The sequence below is a fragment of the Triticum dicoccoides genome, chromosome 6A (genome assembly GCF_002162155.2).
Source record: "Triticum dicoccoides isolate Atlit2015 ecotype Zavitan chromosome 6A, WEW_v2.0, whole genome shotgun sequence".
Classification (NCBI taxonomy): domain Eukaryota; kingdom Viridiplantae; phylum Streptophyta; class Magnoliopsida; order Poales; family Poaceae; genus Triticum; species Triticum dicoccoides.
Window position 1 is genome coordinate 347,615,686 of NC_041390.1, and position 14,678 is coordinate 347,630,363.

Here is a 14,678-nt window from a genome sequence, read left to right on the forward strand (position 1 = left end):
GACTCCCTCAGTGATATTAAAGTTGTGCTAGTTGAGTAGTTGTGAATTTGAAGAATACTTGTGTTAAATTTTGTGATTCCCGTAGCATGCACGTATGGTGAACCGTTATGTGATGAAGTCGGAGCATGATTTATTTTTTGATTGTCTTCCTTATGAGTGGCGGTCGGGGACGAGTGATGGTATTTTCCTACCAATCTATCCCCCTAGGAGCATCAGCGTAATACTTTGCTTTGATAACTTGTAGATTTTTGCAATAAGTATATGAGTTCTTTATGACTAATGTTGAGTCCATGGATTATACGCACTCTCACCCTTCCATCTATGCTAGCCTCTCTAATACCGCGCACCTTTCGCCAGTATCAAACACCCACCATATACCTTCCTCAAAACAGCCACCATACCTACCTATTATGGCATTTCCATAGCCATTCCGAGATATATTGCCATGCAACTTTCCATCGTTCCGTTTATTATGACACACTCCATCATTGTCATATTGCTTAGCATGATCATGTAGTCGACATCGTATTTGTGGCAAAGCCACCGTTCATAATTCTTTCATACATGTCACTCATGAGTCATTGCATATCCGGGTACACCGCCGGGGGCATTCATATAGTCATATTTTGTTCTAAGTATCGAGTTGTAATTGTTGAGTTGTAATGTCACACCCTAGCTAGTCATGCATTAGAGTGTTGCATCATGTTTACTCTTTCATCAGAAACTTGAAATGGGGATCTGTGAAACCCTCAGAATCATTTTGAAAATGATCCAAATAAAAATTTCTCCAAAAGGGTCCAAGAAAATGCTCATGTGGCTCTCTGAAAATATTGGACAGAGATAAAAATCAAACCAATATTTTTAAGAGCTCATAGGTATTTATTTTGGGCTTTTGGAATTAATGCATAAATATTTGCATTGGAAATATATTAATTATATATATTAATATATGTCCAAATATTATGCCATTTATAAAGGAGCTCTGGAATAATATATCTAGCTCCTGCAAAAATTGGCATAAGTTAAATAAATGATTTAATATATTTTTAAATCAAAACAAATGTCAGAAATTTGAAAAACAGAAAAATAAACAAAGCGAGAAACTTACCTGGGCTCCTCCCTGTGCGGCCCAGCCAGCTGGCCGGCCCAGCCAGCAGGCGGCCCAGCCCGCCTCCCTCCTCTGTCGTCTTCGTCCTCGACAGAGGGAGGGGAGTGTGGCCGGCGCGCGCGCGCGCCACCGCGCCACGCCACCTCTCTCCCTGCCTGCCTGCCCTCCCCTCCTCGCTCGATGCCCTGGACGACGCCATGCCTCCCCCCTGCTCTCTCTCACTCTCCCCGGCTCTCCCCTCCTCTCCCTCGCTCTCTCTCTCACACGGCCGAACACCACCGTCGCCGCCGTTCGCCATAGCAGCCGTCTCCGGCCACCCCTCGCTCCCCCGACTAGCTCAGCGGCTCCGCCTCGACCTCCTCTTCCTCCCCACCGCTCCACGGGTCTCCGGAAGCCCTGCATCGCCGCCACGTCGCCGTTCCCCTCCTCGGGCTCCAACCACCGTCGCCGTCGATTCGCCGTCTCCAGCGCGTCCCCGAGCCCGCTTCGACGCCCACTGCAACCGCGGTGAGCTACGCCACCGTTTCCCCCTCTTCTCCCCCTCGTTCCCTCACCGCAGCCTCCTCCCCACCACGGCCGAACCTCCGCCGTCGCCGAGCTCGCCGTCGACGCAGCTCCGGTGACCATTTGGTCACCCCGGCGAGTCCAACGAGTTCATAAGGCTCCATAGAGCATCCCTAGCGCCTCGCTTCGCTCGCCTTCGAGCTCCAACCCTATTTTCGTGCACGACCGAACCCCCGCGGCCGCAGCCGAGCTCGCCGCCGTCGACTCCGGCCACCTCAGGCTCGGCCACCACCACCGTTCGACGCGTGGGAGCAAGGGCTCTCCAACGAGCCCAAGCACAGCCTCGCCCGTGCCCTGTAGCGCGATCCCGCATCACGCTGCCGTCTCGGACCTCGCCGGCGTCATGTCGCCGGTGGGGTTTGACTTGTCCGACCTGGGGTTTGACCCCCCAGGGTCACTGACGCGTGGGCCCCGTCGGCCAGGTGGACATCATTAGCGCTAACCACTGTTAGTTAACCCCCTGACACTGACCAGTGGGCCCCAGCGCCACTAACCCCTAATTAGGATTAAACTAACCCTGTTTAACCCCCCTGTCACTGACGTGTGGGCCCCACACGTCAGGTTTGACCTCAGCCAGCCGCAGTTGACCACTGACGTCATGTTGACATCATGCTGGCGCAATATTTATATTTCTGGATTTAAATTAAATCAGGAAATTCTAGAATATTATTTAAACTTCAAAAATTCATAACTTTTATTCTGTAACTCCAAATTGGACAAATTATATATGAAAAATGATCAGAAAAATCCAATCTATCCATCTGTACTATTTTCATGCATGATCAAACAAGTTAAATTGATGTTTTAAGCAGAACAAGGAAAAGCACTTTAAAAGGCCATATTTGAATTTGAAATTTGAATCCTTGATTCAAATTTGTTCAAACCCTTCTGGTTTTAGTTGCATTAGCCCAACACACTCATATTGCCATGTTTCATGCATGCATCATATTGTTGCACATTGTTTGGTGATGGTTGTGTATCGATGTCCCTTGCGACAGGTTCTGCCTCCGAGGAGTACCGTGATTACCCTAACGAAGAACCGTATCAGTGCATTGAACCATCAGGCAAGCAACCAACCATTTGATCATATCGATACAATCCCATGTTCTCGCTCCTGCTCTCTTTTACTGCATTAAGACAACGCGTTTCAAACTGCTGTGTGCTACGGTAGTTGAACCCATTTCCTCTGCATGACCTGTCATTGCCACAGTAACTAGATGAAACCCACTAGCATGTGTAGGAGTTGATTGAGCCATATGTATGTGTTGTTCCTACCTTGCTATGCCTGCTATGCTTAGATTCGTGTCAGGTCTGGTTCATCTGGGTGATGGGCTAGAGTGAAATGATTATGTCGGTAATGAGAGTGGTGTGGTGAACACGATTTGGTAAAGGTATCGATGAGAGGCCATGTAGGAGTACATGGTGGGTTGTTTCATTGAAGCCGACCTTAAGCACTGAGATCTGTATGTGTGATTTAAGAATCAGCTACTACCATGCATTGGGCCCGAAAGCAATGGACCCTCTCGGCTTCTTATTCACCCTAGCTCTCTGTCCAGGAGTTGCAAGTAGTTTCTGGTGTTTGTAGCCTACTGGAGGCCGTGGACAGCACTGACCGTAGGGGTGGGCTGTGATGCGGTAGGTACGTGGCACGATGTACCAAATACCCGTTAGGTATCTCGGGAACCCTGTTCACATCGTTCGGGGCCGTATGGGAAACCTCGGCCGGACTCCCTGCGGATGGAACCTGAATAGGCGATAAACCTGGACTAGAGGCTTAAGTGTTTAGGTAGGTCGTGGTCTACACCCACGTCGGCTTTCGCTTGAAGTCTGCCGAGCACATGTCGTGTGCAGACGCTAAGTGGTGGAAACATGTATGAAGAAGTACACCCCTGCAGGGTTATCATGATCTATTCGAATAGCCGCGTCCGCGGTAAAGGACTACTTGGTTGCCTATACAGTTCATAGACAAGTAAATGGAAACTGCTAAAAGCCTCAAGATAAGTGTGAGTGCCGAGGATGGCTCTTCCGTAGGAAGACGGAGGTGGATCCTCGGTAGTGTATTGAAGTGGTGAGTAGTGGACTCGTGTGCGAAAATCATTTCAAGTTGGAGTATCGTAAGATAGTCTAGCCAAGAGCCAAAGATGGCTTGCTGCAATAACTCCACCAACCCTTCTTGATAATATGCATGTATATAGGATCTCATGTAAGTCTTGCTGAGTACCTTTGTACTCATGTTGCTATAATCTACATTTTACAGAAGACGCTGCAACCCCTTCTGATGGGTTCTATGTAGACGTTGACATCAACGAGTAGGCTAAAGACCCAGGTGGTGACCCTGAGCTTGTGAAGGACCTTGTAGTATAGCTAGGCTTCCCAAGCCTCTTTTATTTTACTAGTTGTCTGTACTCAGACAAGTTACTTCCGCTGCTAGTTTGTATGACTGTATGACTTGTATGTTGGGTCGTGAGACCCGTACCTTTGTGTATGTTATGTATGGCTCCCTGAGCCTTAAATAAAGTACTTGTGTCGTAGAGTCATGTTGTGATGCTTCGTTGTATTTGCACATATCGAGCATATTGTGTGTATGACTGAAATGCTTGGTATGTGTGGGATCTGACTATCTAGTTGTTTATCTTTAGTAGCCTCTCTTACCGGGAAATGTCTCCTAGTGTTACCGCTGAGCCATGGTAGCTCGCTACTGCTCTGGAACACTTAGGCTGGCCGGCATGTGTCCTTCTTCGTTCCTGTGTCTGTCCCTTCGGGGAAATGTCACGCTTTGAGTACCGGAGTCCTGTTAGCCCGCTACAGCCCGGTTTACCGGAGTCCTGCTAGCCCAGTGCTACAGCCCGGACCCACTTGCTGATGACCGACACGTTCGGAGCTGGGTCATGGATGCCTGTCCCTGTAAGTCTGTGCCACTTTGGGTTTACGACTAGTCATGTCAGCCCGGGCTCTTTATCATATGGATGCTAGCGACACTATCATATACGTGAGCCAAAAGGCGCAAACGGTCCCGGGCAAAGGTAAGGCGACACCCGTGGGAATACCGTGCGTGAGGCCGCAAAGTGATATGAGGTGTTACCGGCTAGATCGATGTGACATCGAGTCGGGGTCCTGACAGCGTTGGCATCAGAGCCGGACTGCCTGTAGGTTCTCCAAGCCAAACTGGTCGATGTTGAGTCTAGAAATTCTTTAGTTATATGTAGGGGAATTGTTTGTGGGTTGGAACGTAAGGCTCTTTTACTCCTTTATCTTATGACATTCTGATCTGAGTCAGTACATTCTTCCACCCGGGGGTTAAGGAATTAGGACCTATTCTCTCTATCAGGATCACGTGTTACTAATCAGTAGTACCTTATAAGTTTGATGGATACAAGCCTAGTTCAGTTCTACTACCACATTATGTTGCTGGGATGGTCTCAGAACTTTGATATGATGATGTTGAATGTGTACGAAATCCTTTGTCAAATGTCTCAAATCCTTCTTGAGCATTTACAGCTGTTATGCTGCCGAAATTTTGCTAGAAATTCTAATGCCTTTGCATTATGATTGTGCTTTCAGATGGCCACTCGCGACCTCAATCAAGTGGTTTGCCTGACTCGATGCCTAGATGTACCCGGCCATACTGCCAAGTTGGTCAGGGTAATGACTGAGGCTGGATACCGCTGGTATCCTGAGTACACAGTCGAAGAGCAATTCCGAGACTTTAATCAAAGCCAGTATCTCTGCACTGTCAGGATATTTCCATCTTATCCTGGATCCACCGAGCCTCTTCACTGCTCCTATGGACTCAGGGTTACTATTGAGATGGCTGTGCAGGACGCCGCCTACTCTATGATGACCATTATGCGAGTCAGATCTGGTCTATTTCGGGACTCTGATTTCCGGTATATGCCAGGATCACTTCCGGGAGCACAAGGGTATCTCCAGGCTATCTATGCTGACCCCACTCAGGAGGATTCACGGACTCGCACCACTGCTGAGATGCTCGAGGATAAGGACCGTGAAAATCGGGCCTTAAGGTTAGAGCTCTTCAATACCCGTGCTGACCACTGGGCCACCTTGACTCGGTTCGCACCGGCGGTGCAAGCTGGATATTCAGATATGCGCGATCTCTATCCTGTGAGATCTGCTCTGCCAGACGTGATGGTTTGGCGTGATGTAGGAGGCATCACCCCACCTCGCGGTCCCCGCAGGCCACCGTCTGTTGGTCCAAGGCCTCATCCTAGCCCCTATGGTCCACAAGCTCCGCGAGATCGTCTGTTTCCGGATGATCATGTTGAGCTTCCAGGCTATGGAGGTGACTTCTACGAGGACTACTACGGATCGGTCTGAGTTAGCAGTAGTATCACTAGTTCGCACTAGCTGTGTCGTCTATCGTCCCGCGTGACTCGTGGGATATGACCTAGTTGTACTCTTTCCGGAGGTGTAGAAAAATAATGTATAGGAGCTTGGGATGCCTTCGATGAGATGTAATCCTCTTTCACCGAAATAGTACTTGTTTGGTCTTGTACTAAACCCTGTATGGTGTGTATGACGAGGGAATAAAGAAGCAGTTCCTGTATCTACCATGTCATACGGATGATCATCTTGCATCTCGAGTTATTCCTTACATTTTTACCCTATGTCGGAATTTTATCATCCTGACTAAATCATTGTCTTGTTTTCCTAGGATGGTCAACACGCGCGCTAACCCTGCTTCTCAAGAGCAGGCCGAAGGCAGTGAAGCCAGGGATGTAAATCTGCCTCATCCTCCTTCACTAGCCGAGGTTATGATGGAAGCTGAGAGAAACAAGCGGGAGACCAACCGTTTGTTGGAGCGTATTGAACAGAACACAGCACACCATCAGAGGACTAACGTGGTGTCACTCAGTGATTTCATCAAATTGCATCCACCCACGTTCCACCACTCCGTCGAGCCTCTCGACGCTGATGACTGGCTTCGCAGTATCTCTCACAAACTGCGTTCCGCGCTGGTAGCGGAGGCTGACAAGGTCACCTTTGCTGCATATCATCTTGAAGGCCCCGCCAGTCTATGGTGGGAGAATTATGGAGCTATGCGCCCAGCGGGCCATGTCACTACTTGGGCTGAGTTCAGTGAGGCTTTCCGTGAACATCACATTCCGGAGGGTCTCATGGACCGTAAACGTGAAGAATTTTGCAGTTTCACCCAAGGCCGACTTTCTGTGGATGCTTACAGCAGGGAGTTTGGTAATCTCGCACGATATGCAACTGAGGAAGTGTCTACTGATGCCAAGAAGCAAGCAAGGTTCCGTAAGGGCCTTAGTCCTGAGCTTCGCCGTGACCTCCGTCTGCATGAGTGCACATCTTTTCAGAAACTTGTCAACAAGGCCATCAGTGCTGAAACTGGTCAGACTGATTATGACGCAACACGCAAGCATGGCCGTGACATGGGTTCCTCATCCGGTGCTGGTCCTCAGAAGCGCCGCGTGTGGGTGCCCAACACCGCCCTGCCACCCAGGTTCACACCGAGGCCATCTTTCCAGGCGCCTCGCCCTGTTCAACAGTCTGCACCGGCCAAGCCCTATGGGGGTCCAACTAACAATGCTCCTCCACGTACCAGTTCCGTGACTTGTTTCAAGTGTGGGGAATCTGGTCACTATATGCGTGAGTGTCCCCAGACCAACCCCAATCAATCTGCTAAAGCTGTTGGCCGTGGCAAGCCGACAGGAAAAATATTCCACGCCAAGCCGGTCACCGCCTCACGTGGCCATGTCAACTGTATCTCTGCCGCAGAAGCTCAAGAGGATCCCAACGTCGTTCTCGGTACACTTCTTGTCAATTGCCACCCGGCATCTGTTCTTTTCGATACAGGAGCCTCTCATTCTTTTATATCTGAAAATTATGCTCGTTTGCATAACGTCGCATTTGGTGATATGCTAACCTCTATGGTAATTCAAACTCCGGGATCCAAATGGCAAACTTCTAGAGTAAGCCATGGAAATGAAATCCAAGTCGACAGACTTGTTTTCCTTGCCTCTTTGATAGCCCTTAAATTTTCAGATATTAATATCATTTTGGGTATGGACTGGATGTCAGCTCATCATGCCAAAATTGATTGCTTCTCTAGGACTGTTCAACTCACCCATCCTTCGGGGAAGATAGTCAATGTCTTGACCCGAATAGCCAAGCGACAATTATATTCTCTTAACGCCAGCCCTTTGCCAGACCTTGAGGATGTTCCGGTAGTCTGTGACTTCCCGGATGTCTTTCCAGAGGAATTGCCAGGTGTTCCACCTGACAGGGATGTTGAGTTTGTAATAGACCTCATTCCAGGAACCGTTCCGATTGCTAGAAGACCTTATAAGATGGCACCCCTAGAACTAGCCGAGCTTAAGAAACAACTCGATGAGTCCTTGAAAAAGGGTTTCATCCGACCTAGTTCATCTCCGTGGGCTTGCCCCGTTCTCTTCGTCAAGAAGAAGGATGGTACGGACCGGATGGTTGTAGATTACCGACCTGTCAATTTGGTCACAATCAAGAACAAATATCCGCTTCCCAGGATCAACGACCTGTACGATCAGCTCGCTGGATCCTCAGTCTTCTCCAAGATGGATTTGAGGTTGGGCTACCATCAAATCAAAATCAGAAATGGGGACATTCCTAAAACGGCCTTTGTTACTCGTTATGGCCAATACGAGTACACCATCATGTCCTTCGGTTTAACCAACGCTCCAGCCACCTTTTCTCGGTTAATGAACTCAATCTTCATGGAGTACTTGGATAAATTTGTTGTAGTTTACCTCGATGATATACTCATCTACTCCAAAAACGAGGAAGAACATGCCGAACATCTAAGGCTAGTGTTGAAGAAACTTCGAGAGCATCGCCTTTATGCCAAATTTTCTAAATGTGAATTCTGGTTGCCAGAAGTGACCTATCTAGGTCATGTAATATCTGGTAAAGGTATTGCTGTTAACCCTGAGCGAGTTCAAGCCGTCCTTAATTGGACTCCACCTGAATCGGTCAAGCAAGTTCGGAGTTTTCTGGGCTTAGCGAGCTATTGTCGTCGCTTTGTCGAGAACTTCTCCAAAGTTGCTAAACCTCTAACCGAACTCCTCAAGAAAGATAAGAAGTTCGAGTGGACTCCACAATGTGAGCACAGCTTTCAGGAACTGAAAAGACGCCTGACTTCTGCTCCCGTACTGGTACCGCCAGACTTCTCCAAGGACTTTGTTATCTACTGCGACGCCTCGCGACAAGGACTAGGTTGCATTCTCATGCAAGATCGACACGTAATTGCCTACGCTTCACGGCAATTGCACCCACATGAGGAGAATTATCCTACTCATGATCTAGAGCTTGCAGCCGTAGTCTATGCACTTAAGACCTGGCGACATTACCTCCTCGGTAATCGTTGCGAAATATTCACTGATCACCAAAGTTTGAAGTACATCTTCACCCAACCGGATTTGAATCTCAGGCAAAGACGTTGGGTCGAGTTGATCACAGATTTTGACTTAGGAATAACTTACACCCCGGGAAAAGCCAACGTCATGGCTGATGCGCTAAGTCGTAAATCTTATTGTAACAATCTGATGTTACAACAAAGTCAACCGCTTCTCCATGAGGAATTTCGTAAGCTTAACCTTCACATTGTTCCTCAAGGTTTTCTTTCCACCTTGGTGGCAAAACCTACCCTTACGGATCAGATTATCAAAGCACAGAAGGTAGATCCGGGAATCTCCCGCATCAAGAGAAACATTCAGAAAGGAATTGCGAATTGCTTCTCCATTAATGATCAAGGGGTCGTATACTTCGGGAATCGACTAGTGGTTCCCAAAGTGCGAAACCTGAGGCGTTTGATCCTTAAGGAAGCTCATGAATCTCCTCTCACCATTCATCCCGGTAGTACCAAGATGTATCAGGACCTACGCCAGAGGTTCTGGTGGACTAGGATGAAGAGAGAGATTGCTCAGTATATTGCAAATTGCGACGTCTGTCGTCGTGTAAAAGCAGAGCATCAACGGCCTGCTGGCACCCTTCAACCCTTAGCTATTCCTGAATGGAAATGGGATAAAATTGGTATGGATTTCATTACCGGTTTTCCCAGGACCAGGAGAGGGAATAATGCTATCTTCGTCGTTGTCGATCGTCTTTCCAAAGTAACCCATTTCCTACCTGTTCGTGAGAGTATAACCGCTAGTCAGCTGGCAGACTTATACATCTCCCGAATAGTGTCCCTCCATGGTGTTCCTTTGGAAATCAACTCGGATCGAGGAAGTCTTTTCACCTCTCGATTTTGGGAAAGTTTCCAAAATGCTATGGGAACCCGTCTCTCCTTTAGCACCGCCTTCCACCCTCAGTCGAGTGGTCAAGTGGAACGCGTCAACCAGATTCTAGAAGACATGCTTCGAGCCTCTGTTATCTCATTCGGAATGGATTGGGAGAAGTGCCTTCCATTTGCCGAATTCGCTTATAACAACAGCTATCAATCTAGCTTGGGTAAAGCCCCTTTTGAAGTTCTCTATGGACGACGGTGTCGAACACCCCTTAACTGGTCAGAGACCGGGGAAAGACAATTCTTTGGCCCGGACATGATTCAGGAAGCAGAAGAACAAGTTCGCATCGTTCGTGAAAAGTTGAAAACAGCCCAATCTCGTCAAAAGAGTCAATATGACCGAAAACATAAGGCTATGACTTTCGAGGTTGACGAGAAGGCTTATCTTCGGGTCACCCCTCTGAAGGGAACCCATCGTTTCGGTATCAAAGGCAAATTGGCTCCTCATTACATTGGACCTTTTCGCATTCTCGCCAAACGAGGAGAAGTTGCCTACCAGTTGGAACTACCTCCGCATCTCTCCAGAGTCCACGATGTCTTCCACGTTTCTCAACTCAGGCGTTGCTTCTCGGATCCTATCCGTGAAGTGGACCACGAAACACTTGATCTCCAAGATAATCTTACATATCGAGAGTACCCCATTCGTATCCTCGATCAGGCCGAGCGTACCACTCGACGTCAGAACATCAAGTTCCTCAAAGTTCAGTGGTCTCATCATTCTGAGGATGAAGCAACTTGGGAAAGGGAAGATCGTCTTCGACTTGAGTATCCCGCCTTCTTCCCGGAGGAACCCAAATCTCAGGACGAGATTCTTTTGAGTGGGGGTGAGTTGTCACACCCTAGCTAGTCATGCATTAGAGTGTTGCATCATGTTTACTCTTTCATCAGAAACTTGAAATGGGGATCTGTGAAACCCTCAGAATCATTTTGAAAATGATCCAAATAAAAATTTCTCCAAAAGGGTCCAAGAAAATGCTCATGTGGCTCTCTGAAAATATTGGACAGAGATAAAAATCAAACCAATATTTTTAAGAGCTCATAGGTATTTATTTTGGGCTTTTGGAATTAATGCATAAATATTTGCATTGGAAATATATTAATTATATATATTAATATATGTCCAAATATTATGCCATTTATAAAGGAGCTCTGGAATAATATATCTAGCTCCTGCAAAAATTGGCATAAGTTAAATAAATGATTTAATATATTTTTAAATCAAAACAAATGTCAGAAATTTGAAAAACAGAAAAATAAACAAAGGGAGAAACTTACCTGGGCTCCTCCCTGTGCGGCCCAGCCAGCTGGCCGGCCCAGCCAGCAGGCGGCCCAGCCCGCCTCCCTCCTCTGTCGTCTTCGTCCTCGACAGAGGGAGGGGAGTGTGGCCGGCGCGCGCGCGCGCCACCGCGCCACGCCACCTCTCTCCCTGCCTGCCTGCCCTTCCCTCCTCGCTCGATGCCCCGGACGACGCCACGCCTCCCCCCTGCTCTCTCTCACTCTCCCCCGGCTCTCCCCTCCTCTCCCTCGCTCTCTCTCTCACACGGCCGAACACCACCGTCGCCGCAGTTCGCCATAGCAGCCGTCTCCGGCCACCCCTCGCTCCCCCGACTAGCTCAGCGGCACCGCCTCGACCTCCTCTTCCTCCCCACCGCTCCACGGGTCTCCGGAAGCCCTGCATCGCCGCCACGTCGCCGTTCCCCTCCTCGGGCTCCGACCACCGTCGCCGTCGATTCGCCGTCTCCAGCGCGTCCCCGAGCCCGCTTCGACGCCCACTGCAGCCGCGGTGAGCTACGCCACCGTTTCCCCCTCTTCTCCCCCTCGTTCCCTCACCGCAGCCTCCTCCCCACCACGGCCGAACCTCCGCCGTCGCCGAGCTCGCCGTCGACGCAGCTCCGGTGACCATTTGGTCACCCCGGCGAGTCCAGCGAGTTCGTAAGGCTCCATAGAGCATCCCTAGCGCCTCGCTTCGCTCGCCTTCGAGCTCCAACCCTATTTCCGTGCACGACCGAACCCCGGCGGCCGCAGCCGAGCTCGCCGCCGTCGACTCCGGCCACCTCAGGCTCGGCCACCACCACCGTTCGACGCGCGGGAGCAAGGGCTCTCCAACGAGCCCAAGCACAGCCTCGCCCGTGCCCTGTAGCGCGATCCCGCATCACGTCGCCGTCTCGGACCTCGCCGGCGTCATGTCGCCGGTGGGGTTTGACTTGTCCGACCTGGGGTTTGACCCCCCAGGGTCACTGACGCGTGGGCCCCGTCGGCCAGGTGGACATCATTAGCGCTAACCACTGTTAGTTAACCCCCTGACACTGACCAGTGGGCCCCAGCGCCACTAACCCCTAATTAGGATTAAACTAACCCTGTTTAACCCCCCTGTCACTGACGTGTGGGCCCCACACGTCAGGTTTGACCTCAGCCAGCCGCAGTTGACCACTAATGTCATGCTGACGTCATGCTGGCGCAATATTTATATTTCTGGATTTAAATTAAATCAGGAAATTCCAGAATATTATTTAAACTTCAAAAATTCATAACTTTTATTCTGTAACTCCAAATTGGACAAATTATATATGAAAAATGATCAGAAAAATCCAATCTATCCATCTGTACTATTTTCATGCATGATCAAACAAGTTAAATTGATGTTTTAAGCAGAACAAGGAAAAGCACTTTAAAAGGCCATATTTGAATTTGAAATTTGAATCCTTGATTCAAATTTGTTCAAACCCTTCTGGTTTTAGTTGCATTAGCCCAACACACTCATATTGCCATGTTTCATGCATGCATCATATTGTTGCACATTGTTTGGTGATGGTTGTGTATCGATGTCCCTTGCGACAGGTTCTGCCTCCGAGGAGTACCGTGATTACCCTAACGAAGAACTGTATCAGTGCATCGAACCATCAGGCAAGCAACCAACCATTTGATCATATCGATACAATCCCATGTTCTCGCTCCTGCTCTCTTTTACTGCATTAAGACAACGCGTTTCAAACTGCTGTGTGCTACGGTAGTTGAACCCATTTCCTCTGCATGACCTGTCATTGCCACAGTAACTAGATGAAACCCACTAGCATGTGTAGGAGTTGATTGAGCCATATGTATGTGTTGTTCCTACCTTGCTATGCCTGCTATGCTTAGAGTCGTGTCAGGTCTGGTTCATCTGGGTGATGGGCTAGAGTGAAATGATTATGTCGGTAATGAGAGTGGTGTGGTGAACACGATTTGGTGAAGGTATCGATGAGAGGCCATGTAGGAGTACATGGTGGGTTGTTTCATTGAAGCCGACCTTAAGCACTGAGATCTGTATGTGTGATTTAAGAATCAGCTACTACCATGCATTGGGCCCGAAACCAATGGACCCTCTCGGCTTCTTATTCACCCTAGCTCTCTGTCCAGGAGTTGCAAGTAGTTTCTGGTGTTTGTAGCCTACTGGAGGCCGTGGACAGCGCTGACCGTAGGGGTGGGCTGTGATGCGGTAGGTACGTGGCACGGTGTACCGAATACCCGTTAGGTATCTCGGGAACCCTGTTCACATCGTTCGGGGCCGTATGGGAAACCTCGGCCAGACTCCCTGCGGATGGAACCTGAATAGGCGATAAACCTGGACTAGAGGCTTAAGTGTTTAGGTAGGTCGTGGTCTACACCCACGTCGGCTTTCGCTTGAAGTCTGCCGAGCACATGTCGTGTGCAGACGCTAAGTGGTGGAAACATGTATGAAGAAGTACACCCCTGCAGGGTTATCATGATCTATTCGAATAGCCGCGTCCGCGGTAAAGGACTACTTGGTTGCCTATACAGTTCATAGACAAGTAAATGGAAACTGCTAAAAGCCTCAAGATAAGTGTGAGTGTCGAGGATGGCTCTTCCGTAGGAAGACGAAGGTGGATCCTCGGTAGTGTATTGAAGTGGTGAGTAGTGGACTCGTGTGCGCAAAATCATTTCAAGTTGGAGTATCGTAGGATAGTCTAGCCAAGAGTCAAAGCTGGCTTGCTGCAATAACTCCACCAACCCTTCTTGATAATATGCATGTATATAGGATCTGATGTAAGTCTTGCTGAGTACCTTTGTACTCATGTTGCTATAATCTACATTTTACAGAAGACGCTGCAACCCCTTCTGATGGGTTCTATGTAGACGTTGACACCAACGAGTAGGCTAAAGACCCAGGTGGTGACCCTGAGCTTGTGAAGAACCTTGTAGTATAGCTAGGCTTCCCAAGCCTCTTTTATTTTACTAGTTGTCTGTACTCAGACAAGTTACTTCCGCTGCTGGTTTGTATGACTGTATGACTTGTATGTTGGGTCGTGAGACCCGTACCTTTGTGTATGTTATGTATGGCTCCCTGAGCCTTAAATAAAGTACTTGTGTCGTAGAGTCATGTTGTGATGCTTCGTTGTATTTGCACATATCGAGCATATTGTGTGTATGACTGAAATGCTTGGTATGTGTGGGATCTGACTATCTAGTTGTTTATCTTTAGTAGCCTCTCTTACCGGGAAATGTCTCCTAGTGTTACCGCTGAGCCATGGTAGCTCGCTACTGCTCTGGAACACTTAGGCTGGCCAGCATGTGTCCTTCTTCGTTCCTGTGTCTGTCCCTTCGGGGAAATGTCACGCTTTGAGTACCGGAGTCCTGTTAGCCCGCTACAGCCCGGTTTACCGGAGTCCTGCTAGCCCAGTGCTACAGCCCGGACCCACTTGCTGA